Source organism: Lissotriton vulgaris, chromosome 6 (genome assembly GCF_964263255.1).
Source record: "Lissotriton vulgaris chromosome 6, aLisVul1.2, whole genome shotgun sequence".
Taxonomy (NCBI): domain Eukaryota; kingdom Metazoa; phylum Chordata; class Amphibia; order Caudata; family Salamandridae; genus Lissotriton; species Lissotriton vulgaris.
In genome coordinates, this window is record NC_141694.1 from 1,871,463,475 (window position 1) to 1,871,484,520 (window position 21,046).

General features: G+C 47.1%; 1 long non-coding RNA gene across 1 annotated transcript in view; it reads left to right on the plus strand.

Moving 5' to 3' along the window:
- Positions 1 to 1,892: 1,892 nt before the first annotated feature.
- The window catches only part of LOC147709710 (uncharacterized), a 33,806-nt gene continuing 14,652 nt past the window's right edge, over positions 1,893 to 21,046 (plus strand). Inside the window, exons 1-2 of the long non-coding RNA XR_015296726.1 lie at positions 1,893 to 2,020; positions 4,644 to 4,790. This is a non-coding gene — a long non-coding RNA (uncharacterized LOC147709710). The remainder of the gene's footprint in view (positions 2,021 to 4,643; positions 4,791 to 21,046) is intronic.

The following is a 21,046-nucleotide window of genomic DNA, read 5'->3' on the forward strand; positions in this document are numbered from 1 at the left end:
GTTGCTTTCTGAATGCTAGGTGGTTCTGAGTAAGGCGAAGGTGAGTGGGAAGTGAGTTCCAGGTTTTAGCTGCCAGGTAGGAGAAGGATCTACCTCCCATGGTGGTTTTGTTGATGCGAGGTACAGTGGCAAGGGCTTGGTTGGAGGATCGCAGCTGACGGGAGGGGGTGTAGAAGGACAGTCGTGTGTTGAGGCATTCGGGTCCAAGTTCGTAAAGTGCTTTGTGTGCGTGGGTTAGGAGGCGGAAAGTGATCCTCTTATTAACGGGGAGCCAGTCTCAGAAACATGCAGTGAAACGCACAGCGATAAAGTTGGGAGAGAAGTGAATAAGGTAACGGCACAGTACCTTAGGTAGGAGAGTCCATTCACTACCTGTAACAAATTTGAAAGTTAAAGAAAGTAGAAGAGTTGCTGTTGGGTCCTTCTTTTTTTCCAGCTGCCAACTACGCCAGTGGAGGATCCTAGGTGCAGCTGAAAGGCTCACTCAGGAGGCGTTTAGTGAAGAAAAGAACAGGTTTATTTCCAAGAGAAAGAAGGAGCCCATCCAGTCTTAAAGTCAGTCCAGGTAACAGTCTGACCATTTGAACACTAATATTCCAACACCTAGGATACAGGAATACGGTAGAACGATGGGGTAACTATAGCAAAGAAACATTGTAAATTGTAAATTGATGCTTGTATAGCGCACTACTCACCCACAAGGGTCTCAAGGCACTTGTACGAATACCGCTGTGGAACCCATCCTGGCTTTCCCTGTGAGGCGTCCACTCCTGGGCACCCCCATGGTGGAGGCCAGGCATCCTTAGCGTTGTGGGGGCCGTTGTGGAGATTAAGCAAGCTATTGCCCAGAGTTGCAGAGTGGGACTCCATGATTGGAATAAGCACCGAGGCGAGAATTATCAGCTCCGTGGAATTTTTGAGCCCAAGACCCGCCGAGGCGGGGAATTGAACCCTGGTCCCGGGCTAGACCTCTGCATCAGGGTCTGCCGCTCCAACCATTGAGCCACACTTCTCCAGAATATAGGCAGAATACCACAGCACCCCAACACATTTGAGTGTTTAAACGGCATTCACGCTTTGCGGCTCGAACCCTGGCCGCTCGTACCCAGAGAGTTATATACTTGATTGGCAATTACTTTTATTTCTGTAATGGGCCGTTCTGGGTGACGCATAGACCTACAGTGCCTCATATGGCGTGTTTGTGTGGAGCTAAACATTGCTTTGTGTTGCTGCGTGGTGCAAGGGTGAGGGAGTGATAACGTGCAGGTGTTTGTCACTAGAGGCATACCCTTGAATACTAACTCTCATTACACAGATGACTGCCCAGGGGTCGTTTGCATATTATGTCTATGTTTTGTGGCAAAGACATGCATTCCATATGGGAGTCTCACTCCTGTTGTCATGCAATTCTCGCTGTTCTCATTTGGCTCTAGGACGCCACATAAATCAAAGCCTCCCTTCTTGCATGACTTTAGCTGGTTTGGCTTTGCGTCGAAAAGTTGGTGGTGTTTGTCCAGTTCTCATCCTGTTACACCCCCTTGATATGAACTATGAGGGGATCAGTGCTATGTGACGCAGTCAACCTTATGAAATCAACACCACGGTTGCGTCATCTCCTCTGCAGGATCAACAGTCTTTGCCTCCAGGGCAGAAGGAAGTGGGAATCAGTTGGAGACGTAAAAAGTAATTAGATGGCCTGGGAATGTCTCTAGTAAATGTATCTGACCTACTTTGTTGAATGTTCCAGTGGGAGATGTGTTTCGTAATGACCCAGTTGAGAAACCTTCTGGCAGCAGTTCTGGTTCATACCTACAAGGGGGCCAGGCCCCCTCCTTCCAGCTAAGGCAGAATGTGTCTGCCTATAAATCTGAGCCTCCCACTCCCTGGGCTTCAGATACAGGTCTGGGAGCCAAGATGAAGAGAGTCAATAACTACCTTTCCCTGGCACTTCTGCCTCTGTGCATGTGGCTACTTTGGGCGGCTGATAGCCCCTCAGTCTGTGATGACCCGAAGACAGCAGGTAAACAGTATTTCCTTACTTATGGCTGCTTACTAGGCCCAGCACCACTTGGCTTGACCCCTGACCTCTTGGCCCTTTTGTATACATCTGTTCATGTACCTACCCCATTCTATCTTTGCTCACTCCTTTCTCTTTCCAATACACTCCACCCTTAATCCCACATATATTAGTGTCAGCTCTCATGGCATTACCTGATTCCAGTAACCCAGTCCAGTTACCCCAGAATTCTGGCCCAGCCCCCCCTGCCTTGAATATACCCATCTCACTGGGATTCCAGTTCTTCAAATCTAACCAGTAACCACGTTTTCTGTAACAAAATAAGCCCTTCTGACCTGTATCCTCTTAATCTCCCATTACTCTCATGAGGAATCTGTGTTTACTTATTTCAAGCAATGCTCTGGGGAAAGCACAGTGAACATTCAAATGATTGAATAAATAAATATGTCTAAAGTCATCAGTCTGTCTGCACCCTGCTGTGGGGAGATAGCGCCTTCCTAAATGTGGCTTTTGATTTCCCATTCCCCTGTGACGGTTTATTTTTAAGATAGTATATCAACAAAATGTAAGGCAGTAGAGATATTAAAGACAGTTGTCTGGCTTTGGAAGGAGGCATCTGTTTGCTGACTCCTTCCCTCCAAGCAGAGGCAGAACAGTCCCACGGCCTGTGGTATCAGCGCGCCTGCACAAGAGATGGTGAGTTCTGAAAGACGGGAGCAGGAGCTGTGATCCAGACACACCACCATAATCAATGACTTTAGTTGGATTACAAGACTCTCTGGAAGTATTTGGGGGCAGATTTACAAGAAAGTGACGCATCTGTAGTGCGCCACCCTGAGAAACCCTTGCGCCACCATGGATGGGCTGTATTTACAATACGGCGCACCATGGCACAAGGATTGAGAGATGCTTCAGAAATTCTTACGCATCTGCTGGGGCAAAAGTCACGCATTGCTAGAATCGTGTCGGAAGCACAACGCAACTCCAGCAATGCATTTTGAGGCCTATTCCCACTACACTGCATCACTCCTTACGCCTGCTCCAGCGTGGCGTCATAGAAGTGCCGCAGTGAAATGTTGTAGATTTCCCTGCGTCACTTCTACGAGGCTTTGCTGCATGGGAACGCCCACCCTGCATACATTACACCTGACGCAGGTATAATGTAGGCAGGGCTTTACAACGTGACGCATCTTCCTAGATGCGTCACATTGTACATTGGCCGTATCTATTACGCCACCGCTGCGTCACAAAAGTGATGCATCGGTGGCGCAAAAGTGTCGCAAGGGGCTTGTAAACCTGCTCCTTGGAATGTATTCATATCACGGACATCAGGTACTTATATATAAAGTGATTTGCCAAAGATCAGACAGCTCCACACAGGTGGGGGAAGTAGCCTTGGAAATCAAGTGTGTGTGGTGTCTTATGAGCAACAGAATCAGTATACCCTCATCTCTGTGACCCCTGTGGGGACAACAAAGATGGCGGCTGCAAAGGATGACTGTGTCAGTAGGTGGTTCCCTTCCATTAGTGTAAAGGGATTCACAGCGCTATGTGTCAAGTGTGTGGTTATCTGTCGTTCCTGTCTTTGTATGTGTGTGTCTTGCCCAGTTTCTATCATCGGAATGCTGCAGTGGGTAATGATCATACTTTACAAGTTACAGAAGTAAAAGTGATGGCCAAAGTCAAAGGGAACATGTTTAATCAATGTCCAGGAGTGTTTCTAAGCAAACCACGGTGCATGCATAATGCAGTAAAAAGGAATAGCCATGTTCGTGTACGAACCTTATGTCCAGAGTTCAGCTTGGAGTTTCATGCTGCACAGACCTGCACGGCCAGCTTGATTCCAGTGACACAGCGAGCACGGAGCCCCCGTCTGGGCACCCCCTTCCCACTCAGAGCGAATGTATGGTGGAGGCTGGGCTTCAGTGTGCCTGGAAGCCGGGCAGCATGTGCTGGCACTGAGTCACGCAACAGTAGGGTCGCAGGACAGCAGCTTACCCTGGGGGGCCGGTGCTGGCCTGACCAGTCACAGGGACGTTTTCTTGAATTCCATTCCAAACACAAGCGCTTCGGATAGAACTAAGATGCCACGCCTTACAGCGCTATTAGGTACATTAAACCTACAAACTGCAACAACATTTTAGGAATTCAGTGCATTCCACAGTGAGTGATACTTGCAACCAAAGCTCCAAGCCAGGGTAACTCCGGTGGGAAGGTTTTTAAGGGTCTTGCAGCATGGTCAGGAATATTTGGTGCACCGCTGATCTGAGATATAAAGCACACCCCAACCACAGGGATACCAAGGGGTGTCCCACAATTCTCCCCAGCAACCCACCAAACCGCCTGCTGTGGGGGCGGTGGAGCCCTGGAGGCTCCGAGGGCAGCCCTCATGCAGTAGTGGTCAAAGGGAGTATAAAGGCTTCGCCTCCACAACTGCTGGGAAATGTTATGTTTGTTCTTCGCTGCCCTGTGAGGTCCCTATGGACCATTACATGCTATGTTTATTACAAACTTGCTGCTAGACTCTTGTTAAGACTGATGGTGATGATGACGATGATTCTGGTCATCTTCAGGCTGTGAATGACACATCAGTTGAATTCTCAACCTGCTATCTTCTTATTCACAGACCGACGCGGTGAATGCGCTTATAAAGGACCTCAATGCCTACCGATGACCGTGCCAACTTTTTGCAAGTGCGATGGTGTATGCCCAATAGGACAGAAGTGCTGTCGGATGCTTTGCAACATCAGCTGCACAGATCAAGTGACTCTAGGTATAGTATCCATGTCTGAATTACACACTGTATCACCTTAACCTACACTGGCCCTCCAAGACGCGAGTCTTCCGGACGGCTGGCTCAGGGGGATATTTACAAAGATATGGTGCAGCACCGAGCTGTGTCGTTTAAAAAATGCAGGGATGTGTCGCATTCAAAGGAATAAGTGGCACCCCTGTGCTCTCCCCTGCACCAGTGCTAAAACAGCAACCATGCACCCACACAGGCACCCTTACACCATGGTGCAAGGGTGCCCGCGTTGCAGAGATGATTGTCTTGGTGCAGGAGGGGATACCTTCCTCCACAAAAACAACCATCAATGGTGTTTTGCTCCTTGTCTGTTCGCTGCTGAATGCAGCACAGATAGAAAGAGCGAAACATGATGAGAAATAAAAGTATTTCTCCTCGCTGCGCCACTTTAACGCCTCCCCTTGAAAGTTCCCGGCGCTGCCTCAGATTTGAAAATCCTTTTATATCTGGGACAGAGTCAAGAAGCCATGGGCGTTGCGTGCAAACACCCACAGCATCACCCGTGACACCTCCCTTTAACACAGAATACTGTGTGAAGCAGTGCCACATTTACAAGGCTGGGTAAAGCCACGTAAAGTAGCTTTGTGTGGCCTTGTAAATATGATTCAGTACACAGCGCCACCAGAGCATCACAAAAGTAACGGTCTAGTGGTGCTAGGGGGTTGTAAATTTGCCCCTAAGTCTGAAAAAACAAAAAACAAATGTCTAAAAGAGATTCATTAGCAGATATGGCATGATAAGAAAAATAGGTAAACTGTGGAAATCAATAGTTAAAAGAATATTTAGGAACCACCATACTTGAGAGACTTGGAAATATGAGCTGCTTTGCTGTAAAAAACAATAACCCTAAATAATTTAGTGGCACAATGGAGGGAAAGAGCTCGCCGAGCAATGAGAGATTTTTGCCCCAGAGAAACATGCATTCCTTTTTCGGAGGCACTGGAGGCCTTTGGTGTCTCCCTGGAGCCATTTCTACTATGTGCCAGATTAAAGAAAACCAGCCTGGGTGATTGCATGAGTGCAAGAGTAATGTCTGGGTGGGTACATGAGTGTAGTGGTAGTGCTTGGGTGATTTCATGATTGCATGAGTAGTGCCTGGGTGATTGGAGTAGTGCAAGGGTGGTGCCTGGGTGAGTGGAGCAGTGGATAGTTAAAGTATTGGTGATTCCATGAGTGCAACAGTAATGTCTGGGTGGGTACATGAGTGTAGTGGTAGTGCTTGGGTGATTTCATGATTGCATGAGTAGTGCCTGGGTGATTGGAGTAGTGCAAGGGTGGTGCCTGGGTGAGTGGAGCAGTGGATAGTTAAAGTATTGGTGATTCCATGAGTGCAACGGTAATGTCTGGGTGGGTACATGAGTGTAGTGGTAGTGCTTGGGTGATTTCATGATTGCATTAGTAGTGCCTGGGTGATTGGAGTAGTGCAAGGGTGGTGCCTGGGTGAGTGGAGCAGTGGATAGTTAAAGTATTGGTGATTGCATGAGTGCAAGAGTAATGTCTGGGTGGGTACATGAGTGTAGTGGTAGTGCTTGGGTGATTTCATGATTGCATGAGTAGTGCCTGGGTGATTGGAGTAGTGCAAGGGTGGTGCCTGGGTGAGTGGAGCAGTGGATAGTTAAAGTATTGGTGATTCCATGAGTGCAACAGTAATGTCTGGGTGGGTACATGAGTGTAGTGGTAGTGCTTGGGTGATTTCATGATTGCATGAGTAGTGCCTGGGTGATTGGAGTAGTGCAAGGGTGGTGCCTGGGTGAGTGGAGCAGTGGATAGTTAAAGTATTGGTGATTCCATGAGTGCAACGGTAATGTCTGGGTGGGTACATGAGTGTAGTGGTAGTGCTTGGGTGATTTCATGATTGCATTAGTAGTGCCTGGGTGATTGGAGTAGTGCAAGGGTGGTGCCTGGGTGAGTGGAGCAGTGGATAGTTAAAGTATTGGTGATTCCATGAGTGCAACGGTAATGTCTGGGTGGGTACATGAGTGTAGTGGTAGTGCTTGGGTGATTTCATGATTGCATTAGTAGTGCCTGGGTGATTGGAGTAGTGCAAGGGTGGTGCCTGGGTGAGTGGAGCAGTGGATAGTTAAAGTATTGGTGATTCCATGAGTGAAACGGTAATGTCTGGGTGGGTACATGAGTGTAGTGGTAGTGCCTGGGTGATTTCTTGATTGCATTAGTAGTGCCTGGGTAATTGGAGTAGTGCAAGGGTGGTGCCTGGGTGAGTGGAGCAGTGGATAGTTAAAGTATTGGTGATTCCATGAGTGCAACGGTAATGTCTGGGTGGGTGCATGAGTGTAGTGGTAGTGCTTGGGTGATTTCATGATTGCATTAGTAGTGCCTGGGTGATTGGAGTAGTGCAAGGGTGGTGCCTGGGTGAGTGGAGCAGTGGATAGTTAAAGTATTGGTGATTCCATGAGTGCAACGGTAATGTCTGGGTGGGTACATGAGTGTAGTGGTAGTGCTTGGGTGATTTCATGATTGCATTAGTAGTGCCTGGGTGATTGGAGTAGTGCAAGGGTGGTGCCTGGGTGAGTGGAGCAGTGGATAGTTAAAGTATTGGTGATTCCATGAGTGCAACAGTAATGTCTGGGTGGGTACATGAGTGTAGTGGTAGTGCCTGGGTGATTTCTTGATTGCATGAGTAGTGCCTGGGTGATTGGAGTAGTGCAAGGGTGGAACCTGGGTGAGTGGAGCAGTGGAAAGTTAAAGTATTGGTGATTCCATGAGTGCAACAGTAATGTCTGGGTGGGTACATGAGTGTAGAGGTACTGCCTGGGTGATTTCATGATTGCATGAGTAGTGCCTGGGTGATTGGAGTAGTGCAAGGGTGGAACCTGGGTGAGTGGAGCAGTGGAAAGTTAAAGTATTGGTGATTCCATGAGTGCAACAGTAATGTCTGGGTGGGTACATGAGTGTAGAGGTACTGCCTGGGTGATTTCATGATTGCATGAGTAGTGCCTGGGTGATTGGAGTAGTGCAAGGGTGGAATCTGGGTGAGTGGAGCAGTGGAAAGTTAAAGTATTGGTGATTCCATGAGTGCAACAGTAATGTCTGGGTGGGTACATGAGTGTAGAGGTACTGCCTGGGTGATTTCATGATTGCATGAGTAGTGCCTGGGTGATTGGAGTAGTGCAAGGGTGGTGCCTGGGTGAGTGGATCAGTGGAAAGTTAAGGTATTGGTGATTCCATGAGTGCAACAGTAATGTCTGGGTGGGTACATGAGTGTAGTGGTAGTGCCTGGGTGATTTCATGATTGCATGAGTAGTGCCTGGGTGATTGGAGTAGTGCAAGGTTGGTGCCTGGGTGAGTGGAGCAGTGGAAAGTTAAAGTATTGGTGATTCCATGAGTGCAACAGTAATGTCTGGGTGGGTACATGAGTGTAGAGGTACTGCCTGGGTGATTTCATGATTGCATGAGTAGTGCCTGGGTGATTGGAGTAGTGCAAGGGTGGAACCTGGGTGAGTGGAGCAGTGGAAAGTTAAAGTATTGGTGATTCCATGAGTGCAACAGTAATGTCTGGGTGGGTACATGAGTGTAGAGGTACTGCCTGGGTGATTTCATGATTGCATGAGTAGTGCCTGGGTGATTGGAGTAGTGCAAGGGTGGAATCTGGGTGAGTGGAGCAGTGGAAAGTTAAAGTATTGGTGATTCCATGAGTGCAACAGTAATGTCTGGGTGGGTACATGAGTGTAGAGGTACTGCCTGGGTGATTTCATGATTGCATGAGTAGTGCCTGGGTGATTGGAGTAGTGCAAGGGTGGTGCCTGGGTGAGTGGATCAGTGGAAAGTTAAGGTATTGGTGATTCCATGAGTGCAACAGTAATGTCTGGGTGGGTACATGAGTGTAGTGGTAGTGCCTGGGTGATTTCATGATTGCATGAGTAGTGCCTGGGTGATTGGAGTAGTGCAAGGTTGGTGCCTGGGTGAGTGGAGCAGTGGAAAGTTAAAGTATTGGTGATTCCATGAGTGCAACAGTAATGTCTGGGTGGGTACATGAGTGTAGTGGTAGTGCCTGGGTGATTTCATGATTGCATGAGTAGTGCCTGGGTGATTGGAGTAGTGCAAGGGTGGTGCCTGGGTGAGTGGAGCAGTGGAAAGTTAAAGTATTGGTGATTCCATGAGTGCAACAGTAATGTCTGGGTGGGTACATGAGTGTAGTGGTAGTGCCTGGGTGATTTCATGATTGCATGAGTAGTGCCTGGGTGATTGGAGTAGTGCAAGGGTGGAACCTGGGTGATTGGTGCAGTGGATATTTAATACATTGGTGATTCCATGAGTGCAGGGGTAATGCCTGGGGGATTAGAGGAATCCGTGGGTAATGCATGGGTAATTGCATGAGTGTAGAGGTACTGCCTGGGTGATTTTATAAGTGCATGGGTATTGCTGAGTAATTATAGGAGTACAAGGGTAGTGCCTGAGTAATTGGAGGAGTGGAAGCATAGTGCCTGGGTGACTGAAGGAGTACATGGATAGTGCATGGCTGATTGGAGGTGTGCATGGGTAATACCTAGGTGCATTGAAGAGTGCATAAGTAGTGTGGGTTAATGGATGAGTACAAAGGAAGTACCTGGTTGATTTTATAAGTGCATGGGTACTGCCTGAGTGATTGAAACACTGCAAGGGTAATAGCTAGGTGATTGAATGAGTGCAGGGGTAATGTCTGGGTCAGTGGAGGAGTAAATGTGTGATGCCTAAATCATTGCATGAGTGCAGGGGTAATGTGTAGGTAATTGGAGGGGTGCATGAGTAATGTCTGGCTGATTGCATCAATGGAAGAGTAATGTCTGTGCATTGATACTGGCTGGGTGATTGGAGGAGTGCATGGATAGTGCCTGGATAATTGCAGCAGTGCAAGAGTTATTCTATGATTGTATAGCTAGTTCCTGGGTGATTGCATGAGTGCAAGAGTAATGTCTGGGTGGTTGCATGAGTGTAGTGGTAGTTCCGTGGGTGATTGCAGGAGTGCTTAAGTAGTGCCTGTGTTAATGCATGAGTGCCTATGTAGAGCCTGGATGATTTCATAAGTACATGTGTACTGCCTGAGTGATTAAAGGACTGCATCGGTAATACCTAGGTGATTTCATGAGTGCAGGGGTAATCTCTGCGTCATTGGAGGAATGCATAGGCAATGCATACAGGATTGCATGAGTGCAGGGGTAATGTGTAGGTAATTGCAGGAGTACATAGGTAATGCCTAAGTGATTGCATGAGTGCAGGGGTAATGTATGGGGGATTAGAAAAGTTTGTAGGTAATGCCTGGGTAATTACATGAGTGTATAGGTAATGTCTCGCAGAGTGCATGAATGTAGGGGTAGTGCCCGGGTGATTGGAGCAGTGCACAGATAGTGCCTGGGTGATTTTATAAGTACATGTGTGCTGCCTGAGTGATTAAAGGAGTGCATGTTTAATAACTATGTGATTGCATGAGTGCAGGGGTAATATCCAGGTGGTTGTATGAGTGTAGTAGTAGTGCCTGGATGATTGGAGTAGTGCAGGTAGTGTCTGGGTGATTTTATAAGTGCATGGAACTAGGCGAGTGATTAGAGGAGAGCATAGATACCGCCTGGGTGATTGAAAGAGTGCCAGGATAGTATGTGGGTCATTGCATGAGTGTAGAGGTAATGTTTGAGGGATTGAAGAAAAGTATAGGTAATACCTGGGTGATTGGAAGAGTGTACGGATAATGTGTAGCTGATTGCATGAGTGTACAGATAGTGCATTGGTGATTGGTGAAGTACAAAGGTAGTGTCTGGGTGATATTATAAGTGTATGGGTACTGGCTAAGTGATTGGATAGTGCGTGGGTGATTGCAAAACTGTGGGAATAGTAACTTTAGAGATGAGTGCATGGGATGATTGCAGTAAAAGTGACTGTAAACATTACTTCACATTATCATGCTTATTACATTATTTCACCTTAACTTTTTTATTAAAGAAGATACAAAACTCAGTGGAACTATTTTACAGTAGTTTTGTTGTAAACTGAATTTAAAATCTTTTCAAACTTCACCAGTACCTTTTGTAAAAAATAAGAAAAACTGTTATTGAATATAATATTATAGTTTTAGGAACAAAACTTAATTTTAGAATTTCATAACATTTTCAGTTTCCCTCTCTTGCTGTTCTCAGATTCTACTGAATTTCACCATACACAGTGATTTCAATGTAGTATCATCATACAACAGCGGGAAAAAAAATCAATCAACAAGATTGTAAAAAAAGAAAAGCATTGAGCATTATTTAGAACAAGTGTAACTATCTGTTTACTTGTCTACAGTTTTTAAATTACATTCTATAACTACATTAAGTCTTTTATGTCTCTCAAGTACATTTTCTAAAATATACACACTCATTTACATCGAGTATAATTTAAAGATCAAATATATAAACGACTTCTTTCAAACACAATTTTCCAAATGCAATATGAATTAGCACAAACAATAATATAATCCAAACACAAATTGTTCACATCTTCCCAATAGGCCGAATAATGTTTCCAAATTGTTATTTCGTGTTCAAATCTTACCAATAGAGATATGAATTTGGTAATTCGAAAGGCAACCTACATTTGAATTCCAAATGAGCATCCTTTATTGCACTTTAAATACACATTATAGTGTTCAGATGGTGTAGTAGGTCCATCATGGACAATAATAGCCACTGCTTTGAAAGTTCTTCTTGAAATTGAAACTTGACTTGCCACAACATGTTTTAATATTAATTTCGGTTTCCAATTTTGTTCCATTTGCTCTACAACGTTGTAGCGTTAAAATGATATATTTTTCATATCTTTCTATACATAATGTTGACAACATTTCTGATTTACAATGAAAACATTTCATATCCTGATTAGCTGTTTTTACTAATTTGTTAAAAGACACTGATTTGCAATCTGATATCGTCAAGTATATGAATTGTTCAGTGTCTATTTCAGTAGTAGAAGAAAATTAACACTCTTCACATTTATGATCCCATCTGTAACTTAGTCCCAACAAAATTTCAATTTATTTTTCTTCATCATCCAATACTGCAAGCATAAACATACGAAACATACGAAACTCTTGTGTATCTTGTTGTATATTCAATGTAAATTTCAATGAAGCATTACATATATCCAAAAGATGCCGAATGCCAGGAACAGTATGGATTTTAGTTCTATCAGTTACCAACGTTTGAAAAATATAATGCAGTAAAGAACAGAATATTTTTACTTGTTTTTCCATAATTTCATGATGAAGATCTTCTAGATAAAAGACAACATTTATAATGACATTAGTGTAAAAGCTGATACCTATACTATTTTCCCACTGGTATCCTACAATATCATCACCCGCGTCCATTTGCATTTTCTTTGCAGTTTCATCATTCTCTTGAATTGTTTTCTTTTTTTGAATCTCAGTAAAATATTTGTCATATTTTCATTTTGGACACACTACGTGTTTCTCATACACGGCCTATCCACCAGTTAGGAGCATAAAGTCTTCTTAACAGATTGCACTCTTTTACACAATTGGACTCCATCTATAACAACAATATATGTTTTGATGTGTATGACATCTACAGAAGTGATGGAGTACACTTCACAGAACCGTATTTACAAGTAGCTACAAAAAACTCATAATAAAAACAAGGGCTCTTTTTAGTGCCACATTATAACACAATATTGAATCTATATTTTTTGTTCAAATCTGTTTTTATTGTGAACACAGCGATAAGCCTACAACCCCATGTTGGGGCCGGCTGCGCAAAGTAGAGCTGGTGGGCGTAGGAAACCAGGGGGGGGAATGAAGTATTAACACAGCGCCCGCCTACAACCCCCGGAGGGGCCGGCCGCGTGGCTTAGGGGTAGTAATAGCAAGTGGCGGTCGTGTGCTGGTGCAGTATCGCTGTGCAGGGGGAGGTGCGCAAGGGTTGAAGAGCCGTAGTGTCACATTTTCCAAAGGCCCAACGGGGCCCAAACTGCCCCGTAGTGGGGCGGAAGCCAGGATGGCAAGTAGGAAGGAAGGAAAAGTCGGAAAGAGAGTGAGCGATAGCATGGTGGGGAATGGCAAGGGGGGGGAACTGCAGTCGCCAGTCGGGGGCCAAAAAGCGCAAGCTGGGAGAGCGGGGCGCTGGGGCGCGCTAGTGTCTGCGCCGGGGGGAGCAGCTAAGGGTCTAGTCTGTGCGGGTCAGCAGAGATAAGGGCGTCCTCGAATAGCTGCAGAGCGCGAAGCCTGGGGGGCATGTGGCGGGCGTAGCTGAAGGAGCACAGATGGCGCACGAGGGGTTCCCATATTGCCTTGAAGCGCACGCCTCGCATCTGTATCCGCGCTGTGAGCAACTCCATAGTCAGGACCTGCCAGAGGCGTACAAACCAGGAGGCGATCGGCGGCGCCTCAGTCCGCTTCCAGTACAGGGCAATGAGTTGTTTAGCAGCGCCTAACATGTGGAGGGTAAGAATCCAGTCGCTGCGCGTGAGGGCCCTAAGCGCAGGGGGGCGAACACCCAGCAGGAGCGTGCAAACCTCTTCAGGCAGAGGGAAACCCAACACCCTCTTGATGTGACTGAGGACCTCCTTCCAGAAGACAGCCAGAGTAGGGCACGACCACCAGATGTGTACAAAGTCGCCAGTCGCAGTGGCACACCTCCAGCATAGCGGTGATGAAGTAGGGAACATTTTGCTGAGTCTCAGGGGGGTATAGTACCATTGCGTTAGCATCTTGTACGCGTTTTCCCTCTGCGGGATGCTACGGTAGGTTTTAGGGATGTCAGCCCATAGTCGGGCCCATTGAGAAGGCGTGATTTCAGCGCCGATCGCCGACTGCCATTGTTTCTGATAGGGATGTGCAGGTGGTGCGGTGGGGTGTTGCAAGATGTTATAAATCTGAGAGATAAGTCTTTTCAGCCCCCGAGGGAGCGGGCCAGTTTCTCGAATGGTGTATACGCCCTGGTGGCCGCCCGATACATATCGTCCCCCATAGTCCAATGACGCAGTTGCGCATACTGTAGGCTGGCAGTCGAGGGGAGACCGAATTCTTCCCTGCAGTCCGACCAGGATTTAGGCGCCCCTCCGAGGAAGAGGTCCCCTACAACTCTGCAGTCCCCCTGTGTCCAGCTCTCGAAAGCATGGGTCCGAGCCGCAGGGGGGAAGTGTGGGTTGCCGGCGATGGGGGTGTGTGGAGAGGGAAACGTGGTCAGGCCCTTGGACACTGCCACTCTGTCCCAAATGTCAAGAACTGTCCTAGTTGGGATCGCCATGTACGCACTCCTGGAGCGCGCCACGCGCGGCAGCCAAGGCAGGTCCCAGATGGTGCGCCCCGTGACCACCCGGTCCATGTGGAACCAATGCTTATCGCTCTCGCGGACACCCCATTCTATCACGCACCGAAGATGCGCCGCCCAGTAGTAGTGAAGAAGATTCGGGCAGGCGAGGCCACCCCTGTCCCTCGGTTCCATTAGTACTTTCTGTGAGAATCGGGGTCGCTTGCCACCCCAAATGAAGGACGTGAGCTTGCGTTGGAGACTCCTTATGCAGTGGAGCGGGATCGGGGTGGGTAGACATTGGAAGACGTAGAGAATACGGGGAAGGACCGACATTTTGACCGCGTTGAGACGCCCTAGCCAGGAAATCATCAAGGGTTTCCATCTCCGCAGGTCCGTCAGGACTTCCTTGCGGCAAGAGGCCCAGTTTCGTGCGGACCACGAGTCTAGGTGGGGCGTTAGGTCCAGGCCCAGGTATTTGATGTGGTCCCCTGCCCAGCGGTAGGGTGTTACCCCTTTCAGGAAGGTGACCTCCTCTGCAGGGATGGTGAGGTTGAGCGCCCAAGATTTGGCGTGGTTGATCTTAAGGCCAGACGCCTGTTCAAATAGGGAGAGGGCTTCGTGCACCGCCGGAAGGGAGTCCCGGGGGCGCGTAAGAGTGAGAATCAGATCATCCGCAAAGAGCGCCACCTTGTTGGCGCGCCCCCCGTGGGGGATTCCATGGATGTCACGGGCACGCCTAATCAGTTCCGCCAGAGGTTCCACCGCTAGGGCAAACAGGAGCGGCGAGAGCGGGCATCCCTGTCTCGTGCCCCTGTGGATCGAAAGCGGCGACGTCAGTTGGCCGTGGACCCGAATTCTGGCCTGTGGTCCGATATACGGGGCCATGCATCTAGAGATCATGTTAGGGCCAAGACCTAGTTTTTGGAGGACCGCCCGCAAAAAGGCCCAGTCGACCCGGTCGAAAGCCTTTTCTGCGTCCAGCGAGAGGAGTCAGGCCGGTATGTCCCAATGCTGTACCTTCCCCACTAGATGCGCCAGCCTGCGCACGTTGTCGGCCCCCTGACGGTCCCGGATAAAACCCACCTGGTCCGGGTTTACCAGTCCCGGCATGTACGGGTCAAGTCGTTTAGCCAGGATCTTGGTGTATATCTTAAGGTCAGTATTCAAGAGGGCAATGGGGCGGTAGGAGGCGCACAGAGCTGGGTCCTTCCCAGGCTTGGGTATCAGGGCAATTTCCGCCAGGCCCATGTCGGGAGACGGGCCAGTGGTGTCCGTGAAAGAGCCATAGAGCCGCAGCAGGTGCGGGCGGAGTTGAGTCAGAAAGAGGCGGTAGAAGGTCAGCGGCAGGCCGTCCGGACCCGGAGTTTTCCCAGTGGGGAGGTCCTTGACAGCCCCTGTTATCTCCTCCTCTTGCAGGGGACCCTCTAGTGTGGCTGCACACGCCGGAGAGAGCGGAGACCCCTCAAAATCAGCAAGTACGGCCTCCCGCGCCTCCGCAGAGGTAGGCTCCTCGGCATACAGGGAGGAGTAGTAGGCGACAAAGGCGTCCCGTTTGGCCTTCTCGGAAGAGGCACAGGTGCCATCCTGTCGCTTGATGTTGGCGATATGGGCCCTGGCTGCACGTGCTCGCAACCTGCCAGCCAGCAGGCGGCCGACTTTGTCCCCACCCTCGTAGTAGCGTTGTTTAAGCGCCAATAGGGAGTGTTCTGCCTTGTTGGTGCGCAGGGTGCGGAGTTGCCCCCTGAGGTTGGCGAGGGTTCTCCTAGACGCCTGTGAGGGGGAGTCCCGGTCCCGGGCCTCCGCTTGCTTGAGCTCAGTAGCCAGGTCGGTTTCCAGCTTAGCCGCTGCCTTCCTCCGCGCCACCGCCAGGGAGGTAATGTGGCCCCTAATGGTGGCCTTGAAGGCATCCCAGACCGTATGGAAGGGCATGTCAGGGGTGTCATTAAGCGCGAAGTACGAGTCTATGGCGTCACGGATGCTGGCAACATCCTCCGGGTCCCGGAGGACACTCGGTGGGAGCACCCACTTCTGCTCGCGAGAGGCGTGGGCCAGGGGATCCTGTAACAAAAGTTCCACATGGGCGTGGTCCGATAAGGAAATGTCGGATATAGCGGCAGCCAAGGAGTCTCGGGCCAATGCAAGGGAGAGGAAGAGGATCTATATTTTTTTAACACATACATACTCTTTTTAATTTTTTGGTGGATTCGCGCACCCGTGGCAAACATGCAAAAGCATGAATTCAATTACTACAACACAATAAACTTTTGAAGTGTAAGCATACATTTTTTATTTTATATATTTTTACTAACTCTATCAATTTTAATCTTCTCATTAACTTCAATCATACTCCCTTTTTAAAATAACTTTACAAATGTACAACTACCATCTAAATTATATTCTACTAAATTATTTATTTAAGGAGGAACTGCAAATCGGATGCAACGTTACAGGGGGGCTGCGCTGGGAGCCACGTTAGAGTCACAAATCTAAACTGGAAAGAAAAAAAAACACCTCAGTTCAATTATTAAAAATCGCCTGGGACCTCATCCCCTGGGGCATTACCTCTTTCTTTTAAAAAATAAAATAAAATAAGGAAGAAGGGCTGCATGGCCCCCCTTCCCTTGGCCACTTTTGGCCTAGGGACCTCATCCCCAGGGGTCTAGCCATCTATTTTTTAATAATATAATAGTATAATTATAAAGATGTTGACCGCATGGCCCCCCTCCTGAGTCATTTGTGGCCCGGGGACTCCATCCCCTGGGGCTTTGCCTCTATTTTAAAACTATACAAATAGGGGAGGGGGCTGCATGGTCGTCCTCCCCTTGGCCACTGCTGGCCCCTGGACCCCATCCCCCAGGGCCTGGTCTTATGTTGGGGACTGTGTGGGGACCCCCAATGCCCCCTTGGTCCCAGGCGGCACCCGCCTCCTGCAGGAGCCGGCATTGCTTTTGCAGCTCCCCTTGTCCAAAAGTAATCTGCTTCACTTCATGGAAGTGAGAGCAGGCTTTCTGCTCTCGCTTCCATGAAGTGAAGCACAAGTTTGCAATGACAGGACGGGAGATGTGCTCCCGCCCTGTGATTGCAAACTGCAATGTAACGGGGTGGGCACACGAGGACATTGCTGGAGCCAACCCTTGGGGGTGGTGGTCTCCAGGGCCGGGCCATTGAGGGCTTCAGGAGTGGGGGCGCATGGCCCCCCTCTCATCATTTGCACAGTCCTGGGGAGGTGGTGGTCACATGGGCTCCCAACAGACCTCTGTATTTGGTGCCCTGGGGAGGTCATGCTGCCTCGTCGTATACTTTATCCTTTTCAAGCGTGCGTTTGTTGGACAACATAAATGTTGGACTGGTTCAAGTCTGATTCTGAACACCCCTAAGGATATGTTGGCCTGTATTCCCGCTAGCTCACAGTGCACCTTCTGTACCCCTAACCTTACAAGGTAACAAATGGATGTGCAACCTCAAAACATGACTACCCTGATCCCCAAAGGAAATCATGATAACAGATCTAGAACCCTTTCACTCAGTTACTTATGCATGCCCAAAGAGTTATACAATAAATACACTGTATGCAGTTTCAATATTTATTGAAGCATTGTGATTCTTGAGTAAAATACTTGCACTGCAATGATTGATAAGAAGGAAACAGAATAATGTGATTACCATTACGAGACTGGTGAAGAAGATGAACAATTCAACTATTTTGCTGATTACAGAAACCTATATGCATGAATACAAGTATTGTAATGTAGTGTAGTCCTACTTAGCGCATTCTACACTATTGTGTTCTAAGTTGAGTGGATCTGCCAAATCCCAATCTGGATGGTTTAGCTCCCCATTAACTGTGGGTAGGTTTGAGCAAGCCAACCGTCTTGGTGTAGAGTTGGACAGCGTCCCTCTAACAAGGTGACAGGAATCATCTAAGACGGACATCTGGCATGAACCAACCTCTCAGTGCCAGCCAAATGTTCCACAAAACAAAGGCTTGATATCATATATATATATAATAGCATGCTCCATGAAACCATCTAAAACTCCAGTCAGGCCGCCATTGTTTATTCTATAGTAATAGCTCTATCACCCTGCGGCGAAAAAGAAATAACAGCATCGTGCATTCTGAACTTAACCTTTGTACAGAATGTCCAAGGTGTTCAGATAGAGTGCCTACAAAGTGGTACTGTAAGCAGACTGAGTTTGAATGTGTGTCAATTGTCATCATGTTAAAGGAAGAGATGTAATTTAAAAATGTGAGCATGTAAAGATGGAGATTCTTAACCAGGCCTAATACCTCCACTTGACAGTTCCCCATTCAAGGTGAGATGGAATGGCAAGTGATACATACTCATCAGTGCTTGAAAAGGAACTATAGAGTATCTGTTTACTGATGAGAAGTGCTGTTACTCCCCTATTAAAAGTATTGCCCTGAAGTGGGCAGGTGATCCAGTGTGATATCTGGGTTTATGGCTGCGTCATGATCCAGAAGAACTACGGCATGCAAATTATGGCCATGTGCTCGCTAGAGAACAGAATACCTTTGTGGGCCAAACTTTCACTCTCTCTAGCTGACCGTATTACAATTGCGAAGAGGGTTATTCTCCCTAAGTTCCTTTACTTTTTCCTTAATATCCCCCTCCATCTCATGGCATAGTTCCTCAAGCATTTATGATCTCATTTGGTGACTTTGGCATGGGCAGGTAGGCAGCCACAGGTTTCTTGGGAACTCCTCACTTTACTGCTCACTCAGGGTGGACTGGGGGCACCAAACATGAAGCTTTAGGGTCTATTCGCCAAGGCCCAGTTTCTCTAATACTGGCTCTACCCTACTTCATTCCAGCCACACATGGCAGCTGAGACAGACCACACAGCTCAATGGCCCCTATCGAATGAGCTGTTTTTACAGTGCAAAGCTCTAAAGGCTGAAATCAATGCCATTGAATGTGTGCCCCGGGATTGGGAGGGTTTGAAGAAGAGAGCATGGCTGACACTTCTTTATGCTCCCTCCATTCTGCTCGCCAATAATCCCATGATACCACCCCTCTCTGACGAAAGTTCCATTGCTCCTGCACACATACCCGGCATTAGATTGTGTTCAGTCCTCTACCCTGATGACCAGTTCCTCTCAATGTTTGATCCTGTGGCATCTTCACCCCATTCTCTTCTTGATACACTGGTATATTACCAACCATACGCCACATGCTGCACTCTACATGACATATTTCCTTCCCGGCCAACTCCCCTCTGTTTCCTCCACTCTCCTGCCTAAGGCTGTTGTTGTATTGTTTATATTGACAAATGCCAATAAAAACATTAAAAAACATTAAATTGCACTTTTGCTGAGAAGTGTCTTTCAAATGTAAGAAGTGCAGATATTCTGTGTTTTCGAGTATCTTCCCATTTAAAGCCCTGCTTCTCAGCCAATGGCATTCACTCCTAAATGCGCAGAACACAGTGAGAGGACCCAGGGAGAGGAGTGTTCGCTGCTTACCAGTGTGTATATACGCCTTTCCTTTCTTTAGCTGACTAATAAGAACTCTCAGTTCCCTGTCATGATAAATCCAATGCAAATAAAAGATATAGGGAGTCACTCAGGCTAAGGATACACAATGAGTTTAGTAGGGAACCTGGAACTGAGATAAGGGTTTCCTCTAGATTAACCCATAGACAGCATCTCTTATTAAAATACAGAGAGGGAGTAATTAATATGAATTAACCAGGCAGTGCAAGGCCTGAATTCAGAAGTGCAGTCTGAGGTTGTAAGTGCAGGTACTAAACCTTTTTTCATAATGAATCATACCTTGTAAAAGTAGTTTTTTCTCTCTCCTTTGCAAATTCTGGTCGTAAAGTCTGCACTTTAATTAGTTTTTCTTTTTTTCTTTTAAGTACACTGCACCAAGCACATTTTTTGCTAGGTTTTAAATTGTTAGATTCGCAGCACTTGGCTGCTGTCAAGAGCTAGCTGAGAAAATGTAATTGTGTGCCTTAAACATCAATCTGTATGTGGCGCCTCTGTCTTTCTTTGACTACAGTTGGGTTAAATGGATTAGTGCCATGGCATATCTTAAAAGTGAGTTCCCCTTTTGATTTCAGGCAGTGTTTTTGCCACATGGCACAGGTTCGGCAGTTGTCCTGCAGCTCTTTGTCTAGAAAGAAATCACATTAGCTTACTGTGCCTGAATAGAAAACAATGTATAGAGTAGCCCAGTTCTGCTGTACATAGCTCTAATACCCTTGTTCAAGTTTTGCGCTATGAAGAAAATAAAATAACACAAAATCAGTCGAAAGTGGCAGTGACTGCTGTTGTGTGACCTACTGCCGTAGGTGGAGAGGCTGACACTATCCAGTACAGATCCAAGTCATTCGTGACATCAACAATTTGCACAACTCACTAACCGTTCTCTTTGCTTTTCCCCACCTTAGAAATGTTTCTGCTGTTGGGCAACCTTTCAGGATGTATGAAAATGCATTTTCTCTTGATGAGGAGGAAATATACCGAAAAAAACAAAGGTTACAGGGATGTTATAGCTAGGAAATAACATAAAAAACATTTGAAATTCACTGAAAACAACAAAGGTTAAAGGGATGTTATGTTTAGGTTCAGTTTACTAACCTAACTATAACTTATACCCCCTCAATGCTTTGCTAATCCCCTCAATACTTTGCTAATGACCTCACATGTTACATCACTGATGACATGGACAGTGACATTCCAGATGACATCACTAATGACATCTCAAATGATATCACTGACGAATACTTCAACATTCTTCATAAAATACCATTTAGATGCCTTAAAAATAAGAAGAAGACATGTGAGAGATGTACAGCACAGAGCTCAATGGGAGTCAGTTCTCAGTTGATATTTCTGTCTCTTCTGAACAACCACTCTAATCACTAATGACCAAAGTAATATGTCTAACCATATAGGCTAGTCTATTGCAAACCATTCATGAACTTGGAAAGATGATGAACGGAATGTTGCACATT